Consider the following 25694-nt stretch of genomic DNA (forward strand, 5'->3'; position numbering starts at 1 on the left):
CTTGCCTCTGTAGATGATTGCCTAATTAGACATGGGCCTAAAATCCCAAATAACACCTGCCGTGATTGCATCACAGAATGCGTGGCTGAGCTGTTCAAAGACCTGCTTTCAAGGAGGTGACATTGCTACTGTTTCTACACCAAGCGCCGAGCACTGCCAAGTCATCGGCACCCTTCACCCAAGGTGCTTGCTCTTCACATTTATGGCTGAGTCATCAGCTAAAGATCCTACCAGGTGGTAGGTGTTTGCCTTTCTACATAGAGAAACTAGATTTTACAGAATTACCTGCTAATAAAACTCCACCTGCCATTTAATGAAATTTAATGTTAATCAAAAAATATATTTTCCTTCAAATGAAATAAGAAATATGACATAATAATATGGTGTTCAGGTCCTAGCCAGTTTGGCTCAGTGGATAGAGTGTCAGCCTACATACCAAAGGGTCTCAGGTTTGATTCTGATCTAGGGCACGTACCTTAGTTGCAGGCTCCTTCCCTACCCGGGCCTTGGTCTGGTCTCATGCAGAGGCAATCAATTGATGTGCTTCTCTCACATCGATGTTTCCCTTTGTCTTTCCCTCTTTCTTCCACTTTCCATAAAATCAACGGAAAAATAATAATAATGATATGGTGTTTAGGCAGATCAGGAGAAATTGTCATAACTCTCAGGATGGACTGTCCAAGCCCCCTTGTGTCCTCAATATTAATGGTACACTTCCTATTTCTCTTTACCTTTATGTGCCAGGTGTTTCTCAGCATCTAGAAGGGTTCAGGAATCTGGAGAAGGGCTACACGTAATTTAATGAAGAGACTAGACATGAAATATGAATTTGGAAGGCATTTTGGGGGAGTCAGAAGAGGGCTTAGCTTCAGTAACCAAGTTCTCTCTCTCTCTCTCTGGACCCCTCGCTTTTTTATTAACACAAATTTCCCTAAGGCAAAGCAGATATACATATCAAAGGTTAAGGTTTGGTATACAGAAGGCATCGTCAGGTTGGGGGGAACTGCCCTCACCTGTCAGGCGGCAGGCAATAATAGATGCAAATCTTTAGGTTTGGGGAAATGCCTACAGCTGTTCACTGTTTGGCCAGCTGCAGGTAATAACATGTAGATTTTCTGGTTTAGGGAAATGCTTTTCAGCTATTCTAGCAGGCAATAACATGATTCAGCCCTACTGAATATAGAAGCCCATCAACCTTTTGAGGACTTCTTGCATTTTATTATACCCTGCTGGACTTAGCTTCCAGCATTTATGCCTGTTAATCATTTCTAATAATTTTATTAGAAAAAAATAAATTTTATAAGGTGATGAAAGAATGTAGTGATCCCCTGTCACCACCAATACTTTTTGACATTATATTTTATTTATCTACTAGAGGCCAGTGCATGAAATTCGTGCACGGGTGGTGGGGGTGTGTGTCCCTCAACCCAGCCAACACCCTCTCCAAACTGGGCATCCCTCTCACAATCCAGGACTGCTGGCTCCCAACTTCTCGCCTGCCTGCCTGCCTGATTGCCCCCTAACCACTCCCCAGCCAGCCAGATGGATGCCTAACTGCTCCCTTGCCAGCCTGATTGCCCCTTAACTGTCCTCCCCTGACAGCCTGGTCACCCCTAACTGCCCTCCCCTGACAGCCTGGTCACCCCTAACTGTCCTCCCCTGCAGGCCTGATTGCCCCTAACTGTCCTCCCCTGACAGCCTGGTCACCCCCAACTGCCCTCCCTTGCCAGCCTGGTCCCCCCCAACTGCCCTCCCCTGCAGGCCTGGTCCCCTCAACTGCCCTCTCCTACAGGATTCCCCCACAACTGCCCTCTCCTGCCGGCCATCTTGTGTCCACATGGGGGCAGCCATCTTGTGTGTTGGAGTAATGGTCAATTTGCATATTACCTCTTTATTATATAGGGTATTGAACATGTGTTTAACAATATGAAATAGTTTGAAAACATAATGCTTCACCCTCAACTATTTCAGCATATATCATCCTACACAAAATACATTAAAAAATTTAAAAAGATCCTTTTATATCATCTGAATTGTCCCCCAAAGGTAATGTATAGCTATTATTAATCAAAATTTTATCAAGATTCACAAATTGTATTGGTAGTTTTGTCTCTATAGTAAAATTTTAGAACATTCAACCCACCATTTTTGTTTCCACGTTGAACTAGAAAATTTTGGTGGTTTTGCTAATCTTCACCCAAGGGTATTTTTTCCATTGATTTTTAGAGACAGTGATAGACAGAGAGAGAAACATCGATATGAGAGAGACACATGTTCTGGTTGCCTCCCAATGCACCCCAATCAGTCTGGGGATCGAGCCTGCAACGAAGGTATGTGCCCTGGACAGGAATCAAGCCTGAAACCCTTCGGTCTGCAGGCCGACACTCTGTCCACTGGGCCAAACTGGTGAGGGGGACCTTGAGAATTTAATAATAAAGCTTTACTGCCAAATTAAGTGATCAACATTTTTGTGTGTTAGTGCTGCATTCCCAGATAATTCCATAGCACCCTGAAGATACAAAATTCACTGTTCTGGACTCTACAACAAGAGTGGGCAATCTTTTTCTTGACAAGGCAGAAAATAAATATTTTAGGCTTTATAGGTCCAGAGACAAAGTCACCAATATTATATAAGTGTGTATATATATAATCGTTTAAAATGTAGCCATTAAAATATGGAAAGCATTCTTAGCTCGTGAGCTATACAAAAACAGGCAGCCGGCTGCGAGAACCTGCAGGCCATAGGTTGCCCACACCCTTTCCTGTTAAGAAGCAGTATTATTACATGTGATTTTTTAAATGAGGGGATGTTGGGCTGAAAACAACCAAACTCACAGTCTTGCTAAAAAAGTATTTCTTTTGGCATGAGATACAGTAGTTTACTTCCTTCTCTTTGACTTTCTGTATGCTGACATTATAGTGTGGTGATTGTGGGGTGTAGGGGATGGAAGTGGAAGAGAGTGTAGAGGGGAATAAATGGTGATGGAAATAAAGGAAAAAACCCTGAGATGCATTATTTTAAAATAGAAATATCCACCCAGTAATGTTGTTATTTTTTAATAAAACAGGTTTACTTGTGTCCTGAAAGACAGCGTTACAGAAACGCTGCCAAGGGTAGACAAGACAGTAGCCATTTCTGGACATTCTTTCAAGCAATGCCCACACCACATACGTGGTAAGATGCCTTACTAGAATGAATAAATACTAGCTATTGCCCTGGCCTGCTGGCTCAGTTGGTTGGAGTGTCGACCCTACACCAAAAGGTTGTGGGTTTGATTCGTGGTCAGGGCACATATGGGAGGCAACCAATCAATGTGCCTCTGTCACATCGATATTTCTCTCTCTCTCTCCTTTCCTCCCTGTCTAAAGTAAAAAAAGACACAAAACATGCAAGTTTTTAAATAAATAAATACATACCTATATATATATATACTAGTTATTGTGATGTATATGTATGGTCATATGATCTTATGGCTATAAAAGAAAACCATGACATATGGAAATAAAGTCTCCTAATGAAGTTCTTTCTCTGTCGAGTCAGTTAGCATGCAGGCATGTATGCCCCTTAGCCCCACCGCAGCTTACCAAAATGTATCTCATAGGACCTATCTCATGACATCAGTACTCACCATTCATTTCCCCCTCCTTCGCAGCATAAAATGTTATAGGAAAGTCCTTATTAAACATATGAATTCAAACCAAAGGCAGCAAGTGTTGAGATGTCACTTGTCTTAATAGTGATGTAGATACTTGAATAGTTTAATTAGCCAATCAACCGATCACTGGTGTTAAGGAAACAAGCAAGGCCGGGTCAGCAAATCGCAGAAAGAATTTACAAGTGTAATATTGTGTCCCTATAAGAAGGACAGTACTCTCTGTTTCCACACGAGAGTAGGAATGAAGTAGATGAAAATAAAAAGAACGTCTGAGGAAAGTGGGTGAGCGAGTTGCAAGGGTAAGTCAGGAGGGACAGTTGCTACAGGAAAAAGTCTCCAAGTGGCCCCAGAGTGTGAACGATAAGCATATTTTCTGCTTTTATTTTCAGCCTGTGACACAGAAGTTGATAAGGGCCTGGACATGGAGGGCGTGAACTACGATAGCTCTGTCACCAAGGATGCAGAGGAGAGCCAGGGCAGATGCACAGATGACGTCCGCTGTCACTTTGTCACCTAGGCAATGGCAGTTTCCAAGCCCAGACCACCAGTGAGTGAGCCCATGGACATGACATTATCTGACGGGGAGCAAAAGGGGCATTCCTTAAAATTAGTTTCATTCATTTGATGCCAACATTTCTTTTTAACCCATGAAACATTTCTTTAATAAATATTTATAGTTTTCTTCATGCAAAGTCCCACCTTTTTAAACTGGAAATTTTGAAACAGTTAAAATTGGCCTGACTATTCCATTCCCAGCCTAAAGGATGCTATAGTCTGACCCCATATTTAAAACAAAGCAGGAGAAACTAAGATGGCGGCATAGGTAAACACCGAAATTGCTGCCTCCTACAACAACTTCAAAAATGCAACAAAAAGACAAAACAGACATCACCCAGAACTACAGGAAGGCTGGCTGAGTGGAAATTCTACAACTAGAAGGAAAGAGAAAAGCACACTGAGGGTCAGGAGCTGCGGAAGTAAAGTGCAAAGGTACGGAGGCTCGCGCGCGCGGAAAGGGGCTGGTACCTGAGGACGCAGCTGTCTTTTTGAATCGGGAGGGAGTCACAAGCTCCTGACTGCTCTGAACTCCAGTTCTGGGAAGTCTCTGGGGACCCAGGACTCATACGGGGAGAAACTGGACTGTCTGGCAGCGGGCAGAACTCGGAACTCCAGGGCGGCTTTCCCTCAGAGGTGCTTGCAGCAATTAAATTATCGGGACACTGAGACCCGCGCGGCCCCATAGGGCAGGGCCGAGGACCAGCCATAGCTGCTTGCTCCGCCCTTTGATTCCCTGATACCCCGCCCCACCCAGGCTGCAGCAGAGGCTTTTGCATATGAATGCCCTGGCCCTTTGCAACCTGAAAATTACCTAACAAATTGCAGCTGAGACAGACAGACCCAGAACTTCCAAGAGAAGGCCCAAGGCCCCACAGCAGCTTGCATTGCTTCACAGCTGGGCCTCATCTGGGCACCTCCAAACTCCAAAAAAGGAAGGGAAATCTGCAGTTCTCTTCATAGCTCCTGCTGGGTAACCTCATGCAGAGGCTAAATTAGCACCTCCTTAGATCCAAGAGCCAGTGTACCCAGTTGTTAGAGGGGGACCATCCGGATTACAACTCCTCAGATCCATAACGGACACACTCAGGGCACAGACTCAGTGAGCACCAAAACCCCACTGAAGCAAGTCTTGCCCCAGAAGGGTGTCTTCAGCACAGAAGTTCTCCCACTGCAGACACAGCTGATTCTCACTGCCAATTGGCCTAGAGGTCAATTCCTCCCAGTGATCCTACAACAATCAAGGCATAACTACAATAATACTGTGCACAAAGCCCACAAGGGTGTCCACCTCAGGTAACTGGGGAGGCTGAGCCACTGGGCCCTATAGGACACCTAGCACACAAAACCACTCTACCAACACAGGGAAGCATAAAAAATGCGAAGACAAATAAACAGGTCACAAATGACAGAAATGGAGGAAAGCAAATGACTGGATATAGAGTTCAAAACCACGTTTATTGCCGGGGTCCAACCCCAGCAGGTCCAGGGGTTCCCAAAGGCGTAGACGGAGTCGGCGAAGAAGGAAGGACACGGAGACAGCGTTCAGTTGATCAGCAGCCTATCCAGGATCTCTAGCCAGGATCTTCAGCCAAGTTCTGGTCTGGCTCTCCAGAGAGGTTCTGCTTAGGATCTCCAGCCAGGTTCTGTGTCCATATTCTCTTGCTAGGTTCTCCAGGTTCTCCAGCCAGGTTCTGTAGCCATGTTCCCTCGCTAGGTTCTCCAGCCAGGTTCTGTCCAGGTTCTCCAGCCAGGTTCAGTTACCAGGTTCTAGTCAGGTTCTCTTGCCAATTTCTGTAGTCAGGTTCAGTCCAGGATCTTTTGCCATGTTCTCTCCAGCGAAGTTCTTCTGTCTCTAGTTCTGTGTAGGTTCTGTGCCTAGGTTCTGTCTCTCTTGGTTCCGTATTCTAAGTTCTGTATTCTAAGTTCTGACTGTAGGTTCTGTCTTCCTTGGTTCCGTATTCTAAGTTCTGTGTCTTGCTGTCTTATTACATCTGTATTTATACCAGTTGATTCAATCCTATCAATCTCTATTACAGAGGTTAGGGCGATTCTTATCTCCATTCCAGGGAGTAAAGATTATGTAGCTTAAGCATGATTGTTCATAGTTAAAGTGATTAATTACCCACCTGGCACTAGTTAAGAGGTTTTATTCCCTCCCTGACTTCAGGGGAAAATCCCTACCTGGGGAAACAACCTTTCTCAGAGACCTTGGTTAAAACACATAGTGCCAAGAAGGTGAGCAAACATATTAAGAACAGTATGCCATATATGCCAGGTCCCCTGAAACAGCAAGCATGGACCGGCTCCCGGCAGTTTATAAGGTTTTTCAAGAATTTTATGGAAACCGCTGATAAATTTAGTGAGACCCTGGAGGATATGAAAAAAGACCAACTAGAAATTAAGCACACACTGACTGAAATAAAGAATAATATACAGAGATACAACAGCAGACAAGAGGATCCCAAGAATCAAGTCAAAGATTTGAAATACAAGAAACAAAAAATACCCAACCAAAAAAGAAAAAAGAAAAAAAGATTCCAAAAATATGAAGATAGTGTAAGGAGCCTCTGGGACAACTTCAAGTGTACCAACATCAGAATTATAGGGGTACCAGAAGAAGAGAGAGGGCAAGATATTGAAAAACTATTTGAAGAAATAATGACAGAAAACTTCTCCTACCTGGTGAAAGAAATAGACTTACAAGTCCAGGAAGTGCAGAGAACCCCAAACAAAAGGAACCCAAAGAGGACCACACCAAGACACATCATAATTAAAATGCAAAGAGCAAAAGACAAAGAGAGAATCTTAAAAGCAGCAAGAGAAAGACAGTCAGTTACCTACAAGGGAGTACCCATATGACTGTCAGCTGATTTCTCAACAGAAACCATGCAGGCCAGAAGAGAGTGGCAAGAAATATTCAAAGTGATGAATAGCAAGAACCTACAACCAAGATTACTTTATCCAGCAAAGCTATCATTCAGAATAGAAGGTCAGATAAAGAGCTTCACAGATAAGAAAAAGCTAAAGGAGTTCATCACCACCAAACCAGCATTATATGAAATGCTGAAAGGTATTCTTTAAGAAGAGGAAGAAGAAAAAGGAACTCTTACCATTTGCCACAGCATGGATGGAACTGGAGAGCGGATAAATACCACATGATCTCACTCATTTGTGGAATATAATGAACAACATAAACTGATGAACAAGGACTGATCCAGAGACGGAGAGGCATTGATTGGACTGTCAGGCCTTGGAGGGAAGGTAGGGGAGGGTGGGGGTAAGGGGGAAAGATCAACCAAAGGACTTATATGCAAGCATATAGGCCTAACCAATGGACACGAACAACGGGGGGGGGGGGGGTGAGGGCATGAGCCGGGGGGTGGGGGGGTAGGGGGTAACGTGGGGATAGGACACATATGTAATATCTTAATCAATAAAAAATATATTTAAAAAAAAAGCAAAACTGCTTGTAGTTCTCCAAATAACAGTTTCCTACCAAAGACAAAATACCCAAAGCCCATGTGGAATGTGTTAACCCGCCTCTTACTGGATTTTGAAATAGTTTAGGGATAAATCTATTACATTAGAATGTAAAATAATTTGATCTCTAATGATTATTCTGTATTCTCTTTTTTTTAAAAAGGTAGGAGAAATATGACTTTTATAGTTAGAAATAAGTTGAGATGTTCTAGATTTGTATAATCAACTATAACTATATAAAATCCAATGGAAATGGGGAAATAAGTTCAAATGACTAGCATTTGGATTTTAACTTTCTGCTCTCTCCATTCACAAAAAGCAGAATAGTGGAAACCAAACAAAGTATCAAAGATTTATTTCAAAAACAATGACAAAACAAAACAACCCCTCCCAAATTAATCATTAAGTGTTCATGTTTAATATTTAAGTGTTTTTGTCTTTAGCTTACCTGAAACTACATCTTCTTACATATTTTACATCCAAGACTTAACACAGTGTGAATAAGCAAGGAAATTGGGAGTTGCTAGGCATTACAAAAAAGAGACGTCATTAATTCCTACATCCCCATTATAGTCTCACCCCTCTCTCACATTGTCATTTTACTGATGAAAAATCACGTTGGCAAAATTCACAGAACCACCGGGTCTTGGCAGACTGGGGACGCCACCCAGCTGTCCAGCCTGCAGAACAATGTTTTTCAGAGTAATTCCTTAGCTGAAGGGCTCAGGCAGTCTCCAAGTGGGAACGCCTCATCATCTGATGGTTTTCTTACTTGCATTTGGAAGAATAAAATATTTTCCATTTTTATTTTCAGTAACATTTGTCTTTTGAAGAATACCCAAACAGGGACACCAACCAGAATAATGAATGTCAGTGAAGTGGTGTCTGGACTTTCACTGAAATCTTATGCACTTTCTCACCTGGGTAAACTATGATTTCCTTAACAAGGTGACTGAACCATTAAATAACAGTTGCAGGGGGTTGTCAAGGGTGGGGGGGGGGGGGAAAGGAGACATATGTAATACCCTTTGTAATACTTTAAGCAGTAAAACTAAAAAATAGTAGCTCTGATGGGCACCCATTTTATGTTCACCGATGAAATGGACCAATGACATGTCTTCTTCATGTGAAAAATTTTATTATGTCCTATATAATTAGAGTTTATATTTGAATTTAAGCTTAAAATAATCACTTTGGTGTTCCTAATTTAAAAAATTTTGAAATATTTTGAGATAAATGAACTTTAAAAAATTATTATTAAGAAGTTATTTCTTTAGAGTGATCTTAGGTTCACAGCAAAATTGAGGGGAAGGTGTAGAGGTTTCCCATATACTCTCTACCTGCACATACCCACAGATTCCCCATTATCAAAGTCTCCCACCAGAGCAGTGCATTTGTTACAATTGATCAACCTGCATTGACATATCATAATCTCGCAAAGTCCATAGTTTACATTATGATTCGTTCTTGGGGCTGTACATTCGGTGGGCTTGAACAAGTGTATAAGGACATGCCTCCTTCATTATAGTGTCATACAGAGCATTTTACTGCCCTAAAACTCTTCTGTGTTTCACCTATTCATTTCTTCCTCATATCCCAGCAAACTATTTTATATGGAATTTACAAATACTATGACTGAGATTTTACAGATTCTACTGGTGAATTGATTCCCTAAATATGGTTTCTTCTGCTATACAGCTTGTATTCGGGACATTTTCCCCAGTACAGCTTTGCAGACAGTAACGTCGACAGTGTCATGGCTCCCGATGCCTTCGGCTGTCTCAGCATTTGTACTCACCAACCCAGTTGTTTGTTTCTTACCTTCTTTTCTCAAGAATCACCAACGGAATCTGAAAGGTAAGGAGTTATGAGTAAGACTCATGTGTTACCTTTTAAAAACAACTGATTAAAATGCACCATTAAAAATTCTGAGCAACTACAAATCCAGTCAAAATATCTGGAAAGGTAGATAAAACTTGCACAGAATTCCTCACCCCTCTCCCTTTCTGTTCCCTAGCTACTGCCCACAAACCCAGTACTACCAAGGATCCTTGGTTTTCTTTAGCTTAGGGAGGTCTCTATCTTTGGCAAAGGGAGAGCTGCCTAGTTCTGAATGGAAAGAAGAATATAAGGATGGCCACTCAGAGGCAGCTTAGTCCAGTGCCTGGTTTAAGATCTTTGAGCCTGGAGCAAAAAGACCTGGAAATATCAGTGAAATGTCAAATCCCAAGTGGAGAGAGGTGGAAATGATGGCCTATATCAATGGGAGTGGGGATGGGGGTGTAGGGAGGGTTGAGAACATTCCCCGTACTGAGGGATATTAACATGGGAAGTCATAATGAAGTGTGGGAAATTTCTTTGATCCTTAAAGGAACCCTTGCTGAGGTCTTGCCCCTCATTGACAAGAGTCACTAAAAAAAAAAATAACCTTAAGATGAAATCTGTTTCAAAATCTGGAATGTGTGTATTATCTACATTAGAATTCTCAGGGCCCTTAACATTCGTTTGACTCGGCTGCTCATTTTGGGGGAGAGTGCTCCCCAGAGCACTCCAGCTAAGGGAAGCCCTAGAGTTCCTGGTCCATCAAGCAAGTTGGTTTTCCATCGAGTGAGGCTGTAATTTCAGAAGTGCTTGTTCTATCACATGAAAATATATCTGTGACTTTCACTGACTTAACAAACTTAATACAATTTATTTGGTGCCTACTATATACCAGGCACTGTTCTTGACACTAAGGAACTAAATAGATAAAAACAAACAAACAAACAAACAAAAACCCCTCCCTATTGGGACCAGAGTGGAAATGATAGGGAAGTAATCAGATTGGGGTATATTGTCAAAGAAAATGTCAGTGATAGCTTCAAGATTTGGGCCCACAGAATTGAAAGGATGGAGATGCCAATGACTGAGATGTGGAAGATGTTTCCAGGATCTGATTTAAAGAGAGGAGAGATATCTATTAGATGCTCAATGAGAAATGTTGAATTGGAATTAGAAAGGGAATTCTGAGATTAAGAAGATACGTTTACACTCTAGATCTGCATTTGGGTGACACAAGCAAACAGCTGGTAGAGAAGAAAGGAGGTTCAAAGAGCAAGTCTTGGAACATAATAAGTTTTCAAAATTTAGAAAGATACCTTTGCAGTGTGTTGTTTTGTGTAATCACTGGTTCTTTTAAAATTTTATTTATAAAATTCCCAATCAATACCTATGAGAGAAATAACACATTTGACCCTCAAAACAGGGTGTCAGAGAATTATGGGTGCTACAAGCCAAGACTTGGCTGTTTACATTTAAATTAATTAAGATGAAATAAAACTAAGTACGTATTCATTTTCTTAGCTGTACCAGCCACATTTTCAGCGGTCAATAGTCATAGGTGGTTAGTGACTATTGTATTGGGTGGCATCAATGAAGAAAATGCTATTGGACAGCACTGCTCTGGACTGTGATTTTGTGCTAATTAGGAAAAGTTACTCCTTTCAGGAAGGTGCTGCTTAGATGTGAAGCCGGCGGTGGGTTCCACTCTTCCCTGTCTAAGCTGTCAGCAGCTCAGGGCGGCAGGTTTCTAGGTAGCATGAAAATTCTTGCATCTTTGAGATAGGCTGGGAGCATTGAAGGAAAGGAAAGAGAGAAGGAAGAAAGAGGAACACTGACAAGAGAACAAGCTCAAACATTTTTTATGGAGGCAGGTGGTTCTGTTTTGGAAACTCATCTCCAACCTATGGCTCCTGGGGTCTGACTCAGTGATCGATGAAGAGTACTTTCAAAACAGGAAATGCTCTCGACTAAATGTCAACATGAATTGACTTACCTATGTGCTGTGAAAATGTTATTTTTCTTTAATATGTTTTACATGATTCATATACATTTCCCTTTTTGACCATTAGAAATCTTTGTCTCCTCAAAATATCTAAAAGCGGGTTACCAAGTACAGGAGAACAGAGCTATTTCTGGTTTCAGTCCACAAAGCTGCAGGCACAGCATCCCAGGTAAACAATGAAAACACTTTCTTCTGGGTGAGATCACTTTTTTCTGAGGAGACTGATGGGAGCTAAGGTTGTGTGTCTCTGATGTGTGATTTGCTGTCCAGTGTTCTGCCACACTCCGTTTTACCATGACACTGATTTCTTGGGAGAAGAACTGGATGTTATTGATGTAAAAGGACATAGAGCCTGCCAGAGAATGTGTACCGACACCATCTGCTGCCAAATTTTTTTTACCTATTTTCCACTTCAAGAATCTGACCATGGAGGGAAGTAGGACACAAGCAGGTACCATCATTGCTCCATCCCATCTCTTCTAGAGGAGCATCACATTTATACCATTTTGTGTCCAACCTGCAGGGGTAAATGTTACTTAAAAGTTTCTTCAAGATCAACTAAAGGACTTGTATGCTTGCATAGAAGCATAACCAGTGGACATAAGACATTGGGGGATAGGGGAGGCTAGGGGACTGTCTAGGGCGGGGGGATAAAATGGACACATATGTAATACCCTTTGTAATACTTTAAGCAATAAAAAAAAATAAAATAAAAATAAAATAAAATAAAATAAAATCACAGTGAGATATCAAAAAAAAAAAAAAAAAAGTTTCTTCAAATGGATCTCCAACTAAAATACTTCATAGGACAGGGGGCATCTCTGGATATACATTAAGGTTATGTAAGATTGGTAATGGTGAGTTTCACATCACTTGAAAAAAATACACCTGAAGGAGCTATTCTATACTTACTATATCATGACAAAGAGAGTCAATAATAGTCGCAGGGGGATTAAAATTAGTAAGAAAAACACCAATTTACAATGACCTGTTATTTTCACTTCTATCACCCATGCTGACCATGTTTGAACCGTAAACAATGGGCCTTGACTAACTTGCATTGCCTAGTAGTAATTGGATACATTGCCTAGTAGTAATTGGATATGTGTTTTAATTTGCTGCATTTATGCAACTGGTATTTCATAGTGAGACTCGTAATAGGCCAACACTTTCATGTCTGATTTTTTGTTATTGATGCCAATTATCTTTCTTATTATCCTTTTTAATTGAAATATCAGCCAGCATCTTGGTTAATCAAATTATTCATTTTCTTTCCATTGGCCATTCCTTGATCTTTAATTGAAACATAAACAATCATCACATGTTTGAAAAATTAGGAATCTATTCAAGAAATGCTCAAGTAGCTCCCTTTCAGGGGCTTTCATTATTTCAGGTTCTGCATACTTATGAATACTCACAAAAATTACTGGAAAAACATTAATTTGTCATAGGGAGTGGAAATAAAAGAATTGTCTAGATTAAACAAGACTTATAACATAAAAATTAGAGTAAAAATCTGATCAGCAGTGTTTCCAGCCCAGTGGCCAATTCTGAGAATAGTAGCAAGAAATGGTTTGTAGGCAAACAGAATTATCTAAGCCAGTGATTGTCAGCCTTTTCCATCTCATGGCACACATAAAAAAATTACTAAAATTCTGCCCCACACCAAAAAAAAAAAAAAATTTTTTTTTTTGCTGATTTGACAAAAAATAGGTACAATTTTGATTCATTCACAACGGGTGTTGTTGTGTTGACTGTTATCATTTTTTTTTATAATCTAAGGAAAAAGAGATCAGTACCTCTGACTAAATAGTCAGCTCTTGCATGTTTTAAAAGTTCTTGCAGCACATTAATTAAAAATTGCTAACCTAAAAGATAAAATCGCCAACAGGAAAAAGTGTAACACACACACTCCTTAAAATACCATCGTACCCTATTATACCTTTAGGATTTATTGATTTACATAAAATCACATGATTTAAGGCTTTTATTATGTAATGTTCAGGGGCTCTGATGGGAATCTTTGGATGGCTCCTTCTTCTTTACAGTCAGTCAAGGCAGTTATATCTCATACATCCCCTGTTTTCCTCACAATAAGTTTACCAAAGACAAGAAGGAGTATTTATAGGTCTGTTATCTTAGTTTAGCCAAGCATTAAAAGGGACATAGCAAATTTTGTTGTTAGTGAAGTCGACATAGTTTATAAAATAGGAACCAGCACTTATGCCTTAAATTGTAGAATCCATTCTGCACCCTCCTTCCTTCATTATGTTCTTCTCTGTTGACAATATGAACTCTATTCTGTAAAGGTTACAGAATGTATCAGGTGTAATTGATAGCTAAAGCAGAAAATGTAAGATAAGGGAAAATAAGACTTTATGTCTTTTTAATGGACCTTCTGAATGAAGTGGCACAAGATAATTAGATTTTGCTGCACTCTATTAGATGAAATAGTATCCTAATATGAACGGAAATGTCTAATCGAGATATTTATTATGTCTTGTAGTGTCATTGATCTATAATACAACTAAATTTTCTGAAGATACAGAAAAATTGCCATCCAAGGAAGTATTTCTTAACACAAAATATAATGCTAGACACAGAATCGAGATCTGCATTTAAAAAACAACAACCAGGTGACCCATATACCCACTGAGACAAAAAGCACTGCTCTAGAAAAATGTTGTTTATGAGGTCCTCACTCCCATTCTATGTAGGTTATTGGAGCAGATTTGCCCAAGCCTCCAACCAGGAGGGGAGGGTCTGGTGTTTGGCATCTCAGGACGTAGAAATAGAATGGACTCTCCTGCTTGAGGCATCCAAGACAGGAAAGAAATACAGGGGATAACTCTGAATCAAAGTCCCTGAAAGGTATCAAGAGTTGCATCAGAGATCCCCAAACTGTCAACAAGGCCAAAGGGCAGAAGCAGCTCACAAACAGAAAAGCATCCCAGTTTGGAATAGGAGTGATGGACCAAAGGTCAGCCCAAGGGGGAGAGAATGGGGGAGAACTGGACACACTGAGTGGGGGCTGCTCAACTTTTTATTATAGCAGTAGTTCTCAAACTTTGGCAGAGCTGATTAAAAGTCAGATTACTGGGTTCCACCACTAGAAATTCTGATCACTGGGTCTGGGTTGGAGCTCAAGAAATTGCATTTCTAACAAATTCCCAGGTGATGTTATTGATCTGGGAGGGACACGTGACAAACAACTGATTAATTTAAAAGAACAACCAGGGCCCACTTGGCATGGCTCAGTGGTTCATGAGCATTGATCTATGAACCAGAAGGCCAGGGTTTGATTGGGATGTGGGCTCCATCCACAGTAAGGTGGATGTAGGAGGCATTCAGTCAATGATTCTCTCTCATTGCTGATGTTTCTATCTCTCTCTCCCTCTCCTTTCCTCTATCCTATATAATAAAAGGCCAGCCACCATAAGCATAACGACTGGAATGACCAGAGACCAGAACCACCACAGCCACTCCCGGGCTAGCCCCTCCCCCAAACAAGCAGTTAGGAGCAATCAGGCAGTCAGGCAGAGTGGTTAGGGGTGATCAGGTAGGCAGACCAGTGGTTAGGGGTGATCAGGTAGGCAGGCAAGTGGTTACAGGCAATCAGGTAGGCAGGCCAGCATTTAAGGGCAATCAGGTATGCAGATGACATCTCGCCCTGCCCCCAAGCAAGTGTTTAGGGGCAGGCAGAAAGAGTGGTTAGGGGTGATCAGGCAGGCAGACAGCAGTTAGGGGTGATCAGTAGGCAGGCCAGCAGTTAGGGAGATCACGTAGGCAGACAGCCCCTTTCCAGGCTGACCACGCCCCCAAGCAAAGAAAGAGGGAGGCCCAGGCTAGCCAAGCCATCGTACCCCATGCCTGTTGCCTGCAAAGGGAGGCCACCGGTAGCAGGGGGGAAGCAGCATTACACAGATGGCAAGCAGTGGCAACAGTGAGGTTGGGGCCAGCTGCCTGCAGCCCAGGGAAGGAAAGTCCCGATAGGCCCTGATCTCAGGCTAGGCCTAGGGACCCTACCCAAGGGGTCCCAGATTGTGAGAGGGAGCAGGCTGGGTTGAGGGACTCCCTCTTCCCCCCGAGTGCATGAATTTTCATGCACTGGGCCTCTAGTGAAATCAATAAAAATATATTTTAAAAAACAACAACAATTGGGGATATCATTTGAGGGAGGATAAGATTGCCTCGTAGTAGCAGATGATGGATTCCTTAGGGGCTTATAATGACCAGGTGACTTATTCATTTTTTTATGTGCATGTTTTACTTTGCCAACTTGATGATAACATTTCTTCAGTGTCATGGTAAATGACTGGCTAGAGGGAAAGTTTCTTCCCTTTGTGCCTGAAGGACCATAACTACTGCTAGAAAATGAAGATTTAGGAAGCTACTCATTGCAATCCTTCTGTTGTAGAATGCACAACCAAAATCAAGGTCAGCATTTCTGGAGGAACCGAGTCTACTCATGGTGAGTGGCCCTGGCAGGTAACTCTGCACATCTCCGCACCCACCCAGAGACACCTGTGTGGAGGCTCCATCACTGGGCCCCAGTGGATATTAATAGCTGCTCATTGTTTCGAGGAGTCAGTACTGTTACTGTGTTCACTGGTTCACCATGCTCACACATATATGAAATCTACCACTAATATTTCAGCACGTTTTTTAAAAATGTAAACTATTCTACTTGCTAACTTAATTTTCTATCTTTAGTGGGGAAAAAAGCGAAAAGGAAGAGCCACTCATGGTCTACCAGCATCAGAATAGATGTAGAAACAAAGTTGTTTGTGTACTATCCCACTTTCCCATTTAAATATACACACTTCCCCAGAGAAGTTTTTATTATTTCTCATAAGAGCTCATCATCTCTGTGTATGGCCCTGGGCACTGAGTCAGAACTAAACTCAAAGAAAACACTCTCTCTCTCTTTCTCTCCTCCCCCCCTTCTCTCTCTCTCTCTCTCCCCTTCCCTCTGGCTCACTGTGTGTGTGTGTGTGTGTGTGTGTGTGTGTGTGTGTGTGTGTGTGTGTTCCCAGATACAGAAGAAGAGTTTCTCATGCATCCTCAGATTGGGTTCCCTACTTAGGTCACTGTCAGTATTGGCCAAATGTAAAAAGCTCTGTTGAGAGCGTATGTGTATCCCAGGGACCTTCAGTTGGCCACTATCCTCTTTGCATTTCAGGATCCTCTGAGTTGTTTACAAACATGATTTGTTTGTTTTATAAATATACAGATTATACTCACATGATAGCTCAAAGATACATTTGAGGACAATCATTTTCTTTACCTTTTACATATGGGAAATGGGGTGAATTTCTCAGGGTCACAGCTAGTCAATAGCAGGATTGAGACTAAAACTCAGAACGCTTTGTGGTGTGTGTGTGTGTGTGTGTGTGTGTGTGTGTGTGTGTGTGTGTGTAAGGATAAAAAGAGAATTCATCCACTTTTCATGTTTAAAATAAGTAATTGCCACCCAGGGCCCTCTAGATCAGCGATGGCGAACCTTTTGAGCTCGGCGTGTCAGCATTCTGAAAAACCCTAACTTAACTCTGGTGCCGTGTCACATACAGAAACTTTTTGATATTTGCAACCATAGTAAAACGAAGACTTATATTTTTGATATTTATTTTATATATTTAAATGCCATTTAACAAAGAAAAATCAACCAAAAAAAATGAGTTCTTAACACAAAGTATAATGACACTCTATTTTTTTGTAAAATAGAGCCTAACTAAATTGTGCAGAAGTGTAAGTGGGGTTTTTTAAGCATTGTTTTATGAAGTTATTGTAAGTAGAAGAAAGCCACGTAGACTTGTATAGTCTAAATATATCAAAGGAGAAACTTAACTCATTGTTCAAGAGAAGTTACCTTGTGAGAAAAGTTAAAGTACTTTTTTCCTATTTATAGTTCTAGTGGCAACCTGGAAGTTACATATTTCTCCAAAGATTATGTTGACCAGCATATCAAATCAGAATGTAAACATGAACTCTTACATATATTTAAAATTGTGTAGAAATATCCAAACATGAATTTTTTGAGTTAGATTATCATGTTGGGAGAATGCAATGCAACTTTATGCTAATAAAATGTAATTTAACTGCCCACATATTGTTGAATACTCAACAATAAGGAAAGCTTTTCATCTGACTAGTTTTATGCTTTGATTTTTTTTTCATTTTGTTTTGTTTTCCCAGGTACTAATTTTAATTTTTATTGGGAGAGAGCAGTGTAAATCTTACTTAGTGTTTGCAAAGCTAGTCTTTCCTCCTGTTAAGACTGCAGGCTGACACTCATTCCCAATTATTGAATCTTATTCAGGGGTTTGGGTAAAATGATATGCTTTCTGCAGGCTTCTTCAGATGCACAAAATGGCATAATTTTAATAACATTGGGATATCAAGGATGGTTTATAGCTTCCTTTTAGGAACAGAAGGATTGCAGGTCAGAGCAATAAAGCAACTTCCAGGGCACAGTCCAGTTGGCGTGCTGGATGGTGGGGGAGGCCATGACTTGTCTCTCTTCCTTCATCCTGGACTGTGCAAACATGAGGGGTGGAAGAGTATGACAATGAGTGAAAATGAATGGATTAAATAAAGAAGATACTAAATAATGCAAACAGAAGGCAAAGCCTCCTGGGAAAGAAGGTATCTTTTTCATCTATAAACATAACTAAATTTTATGTTTTAAAATTTAGTTTTTCAATGACCCATATGCCTACCTTCCAAAGCAGATAGAGATGTAATATATACTGATTTCTGGGGGACTGGATGGGGACACAGAGAAATAAGAGGTAAAAAAAAAAAAAAAAAAAAAAAAAAAAAAAAAAAAAAAGATGTTTCTCTCCATGCCCCATTTTACAGGTAAAAACCACAATTTAATCATAATCTTTTCTGCTATATCACGTCTTCCAGCTAAAATGCAAGTAAAATAATAACAGTATGTACTACAGAAAGCATGGTGAAAAAGAGGGAAAGACAAAACCCCCCCAAGTGAGGAGGATACAACATCTGTTTGACTGGGAATTTTAAATACGACATTTGTTTTAGAGACAAATTATTTTTAATTAAGTTCAATGTGAAACCTAGCTCTTTTCTGTAAATGTTCTAGCCTGTTATCCAATTATTTTCTGTGGCAAGTTATTTCAGTTAGATCCTTAAGTAATTTCTTAACTTACTAATGTTAACAAAATAGTACAATAGTGATAATAATGTCTCCCTTACACTGTAATTATAAAAGTCCTATGAGACAAGCCCAGGATTTTTTTCTTTCTTGGTTTTTATGCAGGTAAAATTTTGACTTTAAATACATTTACTTATATTTTAAATACCTATTTATACTGATATTATATATATGATTATTCCATTAACAAACTACATTTTTTAAAAAATGTATCTTAGTGATTTTTTACAGAGAGGAAGGGAGAGGAACAGAGAGTCAGAAACATTGATGAGAGAGAAACATCGATCAGCTGCCTCCTGCACACCCCCCACTGGGGATGTGCCTACAACCACAGTACATGCCCTTGACCGGAATCGAACCTGGGACCCTTCAGTCCACAGGCCGACACTCTATCCACTGAGCCAAACCAGTTATGGCAACAAACTAAATTTTTCACAGCAAAATACAGTATACTCTCCAGAAAACCAAAACCCCTGATGATGCATGAAGATTGCCAGGCAAGATACCAAGGACGTAAGATAACCAATAAGATGATCTGTGTGGGCTATAAAGACGGAGGGAAGGACACCTGTAAAGTAGCAGCGTTCTCAACCAACTGAGTATATTCAAACTAGGGCACTGAACACATCTGGGTACTAACCAGGACCCACCTGCTTAGCCTCTGAGATTTCACCCACATGTTGGAGATAGAACTGAATCTCTTTTTATTTATCTATCTATTTATTTATTTATTTATTTATTTATTTATTTATTTATTTTGTTTTATTGCTTAAAGTATTACACAGAGTATTACATATGTCTCCTTTTTTTCCCCGCCCTTGACAATCCCCTGGCCTCCCCTACCCCCCAGTGTCTTATGTCCATTGGTTATGCTTATATGCATGCATACAAGTCCTTTGGTTGATCTCTTACCCCCCACCCCCTCCTACCCCCAACCCTCCCCAGTCTTCCCACTGTAGTTTGACAGTCTGTTCAAGGCTGCTCTGCCTCTGTATCTATTTTTGTTTATAAGTTTATAATGGTCTTTATTATCCATAAATGAGTGAGATCACGTGGTATTTTTCTTTCATTGACTGGCTTATTTCACTTAGCATAATGCTCTCCAGTTCCATCCATGCTGTTGCAAATGGTAAGAGTTCCTTCTTTTTTATAGCAGCATAGTATTCCATCGTGTAGATGTACCACAGTTTTCTAATCCATTCATCTACTGATGGGCATTTAGGCTGTTTCCAGGTCTTAGCTATGGTGAATTGTGCTGCTATGAACATATGGGTGCATATATCCTTTCTGATTGGTGTTTCTGGTTTCTTGGGATATATTCCTAGAAGTGGGATCACAGGTCAAATGGGAGTTCCAATTTAGTTTTTTGAGGAAACTCCATACTGTCTTCATAGTATGTTAATTTTTTTGGTGTGATGGTAAATGGGATTGTTTTCTTAGTCTCTCTTTCTGTAACTCCATAGTGGCTGCACCAGTCTGCATTCCCACCAGCAGTGCACGAGTATTCCTTTTTCTTCACATCCTCTCCAGCACTTGTCCTTTGTTGATTTGTTGATGATGGCCATTCTGACAGGTGTGAGATGGTACCTCATTGTTGTTTTGATTTGCATCTCTCAGATGATTAGTGACTTTGAGCATGTTTTCATATGTCTCTTGGCTTTCTGAATGTCCTCTTTTGAAAGGTGTCTATTTAGGTCCTTTGCCCATTTTTTTATTAGATTGTTTATCTTCCTTTTGTTGAGTTGTATGAGTTCCCTATAAATGTTGGAGATTAAACCCTTATCAGTGATAACATTGGCAAATATGTTCTCCCATGCAGTGGGCTTTCTTGTTGTTTTTGTTGATGGTTTCTTTTGCTGTGCAGAAGCTTTTTATTTTGATGTAGTCCCATTTGTTTATTTTCTCTTTAGTTTCCAATGCCCTAGGAGCTGTATCAGTGAAGAAATTGCTTCGGCATATGTCTGAGATTTTGTTGCCTTTGGATTCTTCTAGTATTTTTATGGTTTCCCGTCATATATTTAAGTCCTTTATCCATTTTGAGTTTATTTTCGTGAATGGTGTAAGTTGGTGGTCTAGTTTCATTTTCTTGCATGTATCTGTCCAATTTTCCCAACACCATTTCTTGAAGAGACTATCTTGACTCCATTGTGTGTTCTTGCCTCCTTTGTCAAATATTAATTGAGCATATTGGTTTGGGTCGATTTCTGGGCTCTCTATTCTATTCCATTGATCTATATGTCTAGTCTTGTGCCAGTACCAGGCAGTTTTGAGAACAGTGGCTTTGTAATACAGCTTGATCTATGGTATTTAGATCCCACCTACTTTGTTCTTTCTCAGGATCGCTGCAGCTATTTGGGGTCTTTTTTTATTCCAGATGAATTTTTGGAGAGTTTGTTCAAGGTCTGTGATATATGCTGTTGGTATTTTAATGGGAAGTGCGTTGAATTTATAGATTGCTTTGGGCAGTATGGACATTTTAATGATGTTGATTCTACCAATCCAAGAATATGGTATGTTCTTCCATCTGTTTATGTCTTCCTCTATCTCTTTTTTCAACATCCTGTAGTTTTCTGAGTAGAGGTCTTTTACCTCTTTAGTTAAGTTTATTCCTACGTAGCTTAATTTTTTTGGTGTGATGGTAAATGGGATTGTTTTCTTAGTCTCTCTTTCTGTAACTTCACTATTAGCGTATAGAAATGCCATAGATTTCTTGGCATTAATTTTGCTTCCTGCTACATTGCTGAATTCATTTATTAAGTCTAATAGTTTTTTGATGGAGTCTTTAGAGTTTCTTATGTATAATATCATGTCATCTGCGAATAAGGACAGTTTTACTTCTTCTTTTCCAATTTGGATGCCTTTTATTTCTTCTTCTTGTCTAATTGCAATGGCTAATACTTCCAGTACTATGTCGAACAGGAGTGGTGAGAGTGGGCATCCCTGTCTTGTTCCTGTTCTTGGGGGAAATGGTGTTAGTTTTTGTTCATTGAGTATGATGTTGGCTGTGGGCTTATCATATATGGCTTTTATTATGTTGAGGTATGATCCTTCTATTCCCACCTTGCTGAGAGTTTTTATCAAAAATGGGTGTTGGATTTTGTCAAATGCTTTTTCTGCATCAATTGATATGACCATGTGGTTTTTTTCTTTCAATTTGTTTATGTGATGTATCACGTTTATTGATTTGCGAATATTGTACCATCCTTGCATCCCTGGGATAAATCCTACTTGGTCATGGTGTATGATCTTTCTGATGTACTGCTGGATCCAATTTGCTAAGATTTTGTTGAGGATTTTGGCATCTATGTTCATGAGGGATATTGGCCTGTATTCTCTTTCATTGTGTTGTCTTTGTCTGGTTTTGGTATTAGGGTGATGCTGGCTTCATAGAATGAGCTTGGAAGTGTTCCTTCCTCTTGAATTTTTTGTTGTAGTCTGAGGAGGATAGGTTTTAGTTCTTCCTTGAATGTTTGGTAAAACTCCCTAGTGAAGCTGTCTGGTCCTGGGCTTTTGTTTGCTGGAAGCTTTTTGATGACTGCTTCAATTTCTTCCATAGTTATTGGTCTGTTGAGATTTTTAGATTCTTCCTCATTGAGTTTTGGAATGCTGTATTTTTCTAGGAATATGTCCATTCCCTCCAGGTTGTCTAGTTTGTTGGAGTAGAGTTGTCCATAGTATATTTTAACAATAATTTGTATTTCTGTGGGGTCTGTTGCTATTTCACCTCTATCATTTCTGACTTTGTTTATTTGGGTCCTCTCTGTTTGCTTCTTGGTGAGCCTGGCTAGAGGTTCATCAATCTTGTTTATCCTTTGAAAGAGTCAGCTCTTGGTTTCATTGATTTTATGTATTGTTTTTTTGAACTCTATGTCATTTATTTCTGCTCACTCTGGGCTTTTCTTGTTGCTCTCTTTCTAATTCTTTGAGATGTAGGTTTAGATGATTTACTACCATTTTTCCTTGTTTGTTGAGATAGGCCTGTAGAGCTATAAACTTCCCTCTCAGGACTGCTTTCATTGTGTCCCATAGGTTTTGGATTGTTGTGTTTTCATTGTCATTAGTTTCCAGGATGTTTTTAATTTCTTCTTTGATCTCATTGGTAACCCAATCAATATTTAATAACATTCTATTCAGCTTCCAAGTGTTTGAGTATTTTGAGTTGTTTTTATTGTAGTTTATTTCTTATATTATGCCCTTGTGGTCTGAGAAGATGCGTGGTATAATTTCAGTCTTCTTGAATTTTGGGAGACTTTGTTTGTGACCCAATATGTGGTCTATTTTTGAATATGTTCCATGAGCACTTGAGAAGAACTTATATTTCCTGGCTTTGTGGTGAAGTGTTCTGAAGATGTCAATTAAGTCCATCTGATCTAGTGAGTCATTTAGGATTGCTGTTTATTTGCCAATTTTTTGTCTAGAGGATTTATCCAGTGATGTCAGTGGTGTATTAAAGTCCCCTACTATGATTGTATTGTTGTCGATCTGTCCCTTGATATCTTCCAGGAGTTATTTTATGTATTTGGGTGCTCCTGCATTGGGTGCATATATGTTTACCAGAGTTATATCTTCTTGTTGTATTGATCCCTTTAGTATTATGAAGTGGCCTCCCTTATCTCTTGTTATGGTCTTCACTTTGAGGTCTACTTTGTCCAATATAAGTATTGGCACCCCAGTTTTTTTTTTCATTTCCATTTGCCTGAAAGATATTTTTCCATCCCTTCACTTTCAGTCTGTGTGAGTCCCTTCTTCTGAGGTGGGTCTCTTGTAGACAAAAAAATGTATGGGTCATGTTTTTGTATCCATTGAGCCACTCGATGTCTTTGGTTGGAGCATTTAGTCCGTTTACGTTTAAAGTTATTATTGAAAGGTACTTGTTTGTAGCCATTTCTATTCTTGTGTGGCTGTTTTCTTTCTGAGCTTTTTATTTCTTCTTTTTACACCAGTCCCTTTAGCATTTCTTGCATTGCTGGCTTGGTGGTGATAAACTCCCTTAGCCTTTTTTTTGTCTGTGAAGCTTCTTATTTCCCCTTCAATTTTGAATGATAGCCTTGCTGGATAGAGTATTCTTGGATTCAGTCCTTTGCTTTGCATCACTTTGTAAATTTCCATCCATTCTTTTCTGGCCTGATGTGTTTCTGTTGAGAAATCATTTGATAATCTAATGGGAGATTCCTTGTATGTAACTTTCGGTCTGTCTCTTGCAGCCTTTAAGATTCTCTCTTTGTCCTGAACATTTGCCATCATAATTATGATGTGTCTTGGTGTAGTCTTTGCGGGTTCACCTTGTTTGGGAGTCTCTGTGTTTGTGTGACTTTTTTCTTCCCCACTTCAGAGAAGTTTTCTGATATTATTTCTTCAAATAGGTTTTCTAAGTCTTGTTCCACTTTCTGTTGTTCTGGCACCCCTATTATTCATATGATTTTTTCGTTTCATGTTGTCCCATAGCTCCCTTAGGCTCTCCTCCTGTCTTTTAATTTTTTTCTCCAGTTGCTGTTCAGTTTGGGTGCGTTTTGTTTCCCTGTCTTCTAATTCGCTAATTCGGTCCTCCACTTCTCCTAGTCTACTGTTGAAACTTTCAATGGTGTTTTTTATTGCAGTTATATCACTCTTCATTTCTTCTTGGTTCTTACATAATTTATTGATTTTTTCATCTGTTTCTTCTTGCTTCTTGCATAAGTTATTGATTTTTTCATCTGTTTCTTCTTGCTTCTTGCATGGGTAGTTTATTTTTTCATCTGTTTCTTCTTGCTTCTTGCATAAGTTGTTGATTTTTTCCTCCATCCGGTTTATGTTCTCTAGGACCCTGAATCTGAATTCTTTTTCTGTCATGCTGCATGCCTCGGTTTCACTTAGCTGCTTTTCTGGCGAGTCTTCCTTTTCTTTCCTTTGGGGGTTTCTTTGTCTACCCATGTTTGATCTCACTGACATATCTAGATATTGAGTCATTCAGTGGCTGCTCCCTGGGTGGCGGTGGCTCCTCAGGCTGCGGTTGCTTCTTGGGCAGTTGTAGTATCAGCTGCTCCTCAGTTGGCAGCAGCTCCTGTGGTGGGTGCTGTTCACTGCTGTGGTGGCTCCTCTGGCTGGGGGAGGGGGGTGAGGCTTCACGTACACCTGCTATTCCTCAGACAGAGGGTGTGGTGATCAGGAGGCTGCTGTTCCTTGGATGGGGGCGAGCTAAGAGAACTGAATCTCTTGACCTCACACAGCAATGTGGTGGTTGCCAGAGGGAAGGGGGCTGGGTGTGGGGGATGGAGGGGACCTAATATATGGTGACAGAAGATGATTTGACTTTGGGTGGTGGGCACACAGTGCAATGCATTGATCTTGTAACATAGAAACACACACCTAAAACCTATGTGATCTTGTTGACCAATGTTAATACAAAATAAATTAATTTTTGAAAAAATCAGTCTCTTGCCAATGAGCAGGGAACCAGGTGTATTTATTGGCTTTGCACTGGAGTTTATTACAGGGCCATGGAAGAATTTGAGGTGAGATCACTCTGAGCCAAATACGTTTCTAATGAGAATCACCTGAGCTGATCTGTATCCCTTTCCTCTTCTCCCCTTGTCCTAAGGAGAACCGGGGACCCCCTGTCCTGTAAACACAACGAGGGCCTGGTATCTGGTGGGCATCACAAGTTGGGGTGATGGCTGTGCTGAAAAGGAGCAACCAGGCATCTACACCAATGTGGTCAAGTATGTGGACTGGATTTTGGAGAAAACTCAGCAGCCCCAGAGTCCCCAGATGGTATTTGGCTCCCTGCAGGGGCCAAGCAGATCACTCCCTGGGAGACAGCCTTGATTTCGCTGGAGGAGGCACTGTGCCCCCATTGTCCTCCACAGGTTACAACACCGAGACAGTAACGAATTGAATGGGCTTGGTATTTGTAAGAAGACACCCAAAGAAAAAAGCCATTTTCAAAATCCCCATCCATGACAATCACACAGCCTCTTGCTTTTGGATCATTCTGTTGATGAGCCAAAGAAACACCCTC

General features: G+C 40.4%; 1 pseudogene; it reads left to right on the forward strand.

Annotated features, from left to right (window-relative positions):
- On the forward strand, positions 1-25544 carry LOC118649752 (annotated as a pseudogene).
- Positions 25545-25694: the final 150 nt, after the last annotated feature.

This window comes from Myotis myotis, unplaced genomic scaffold (genome assembly GCF_014108235.1).
Source record: "Myotis myotis isolate mMyoMyo1 unplaced genomic scaffold, mMyoMyo1.p scaffold_m19_p_3, whole genome shotgun sequence".
In the NCBI taxonomy this organism is placed as follows: domain Eukaryota; kingdom Metazoa; phylum Chordata; class Mammalia; order Chiroptera; family Vespertilionidae; genus Myotis; species Myotis myotis.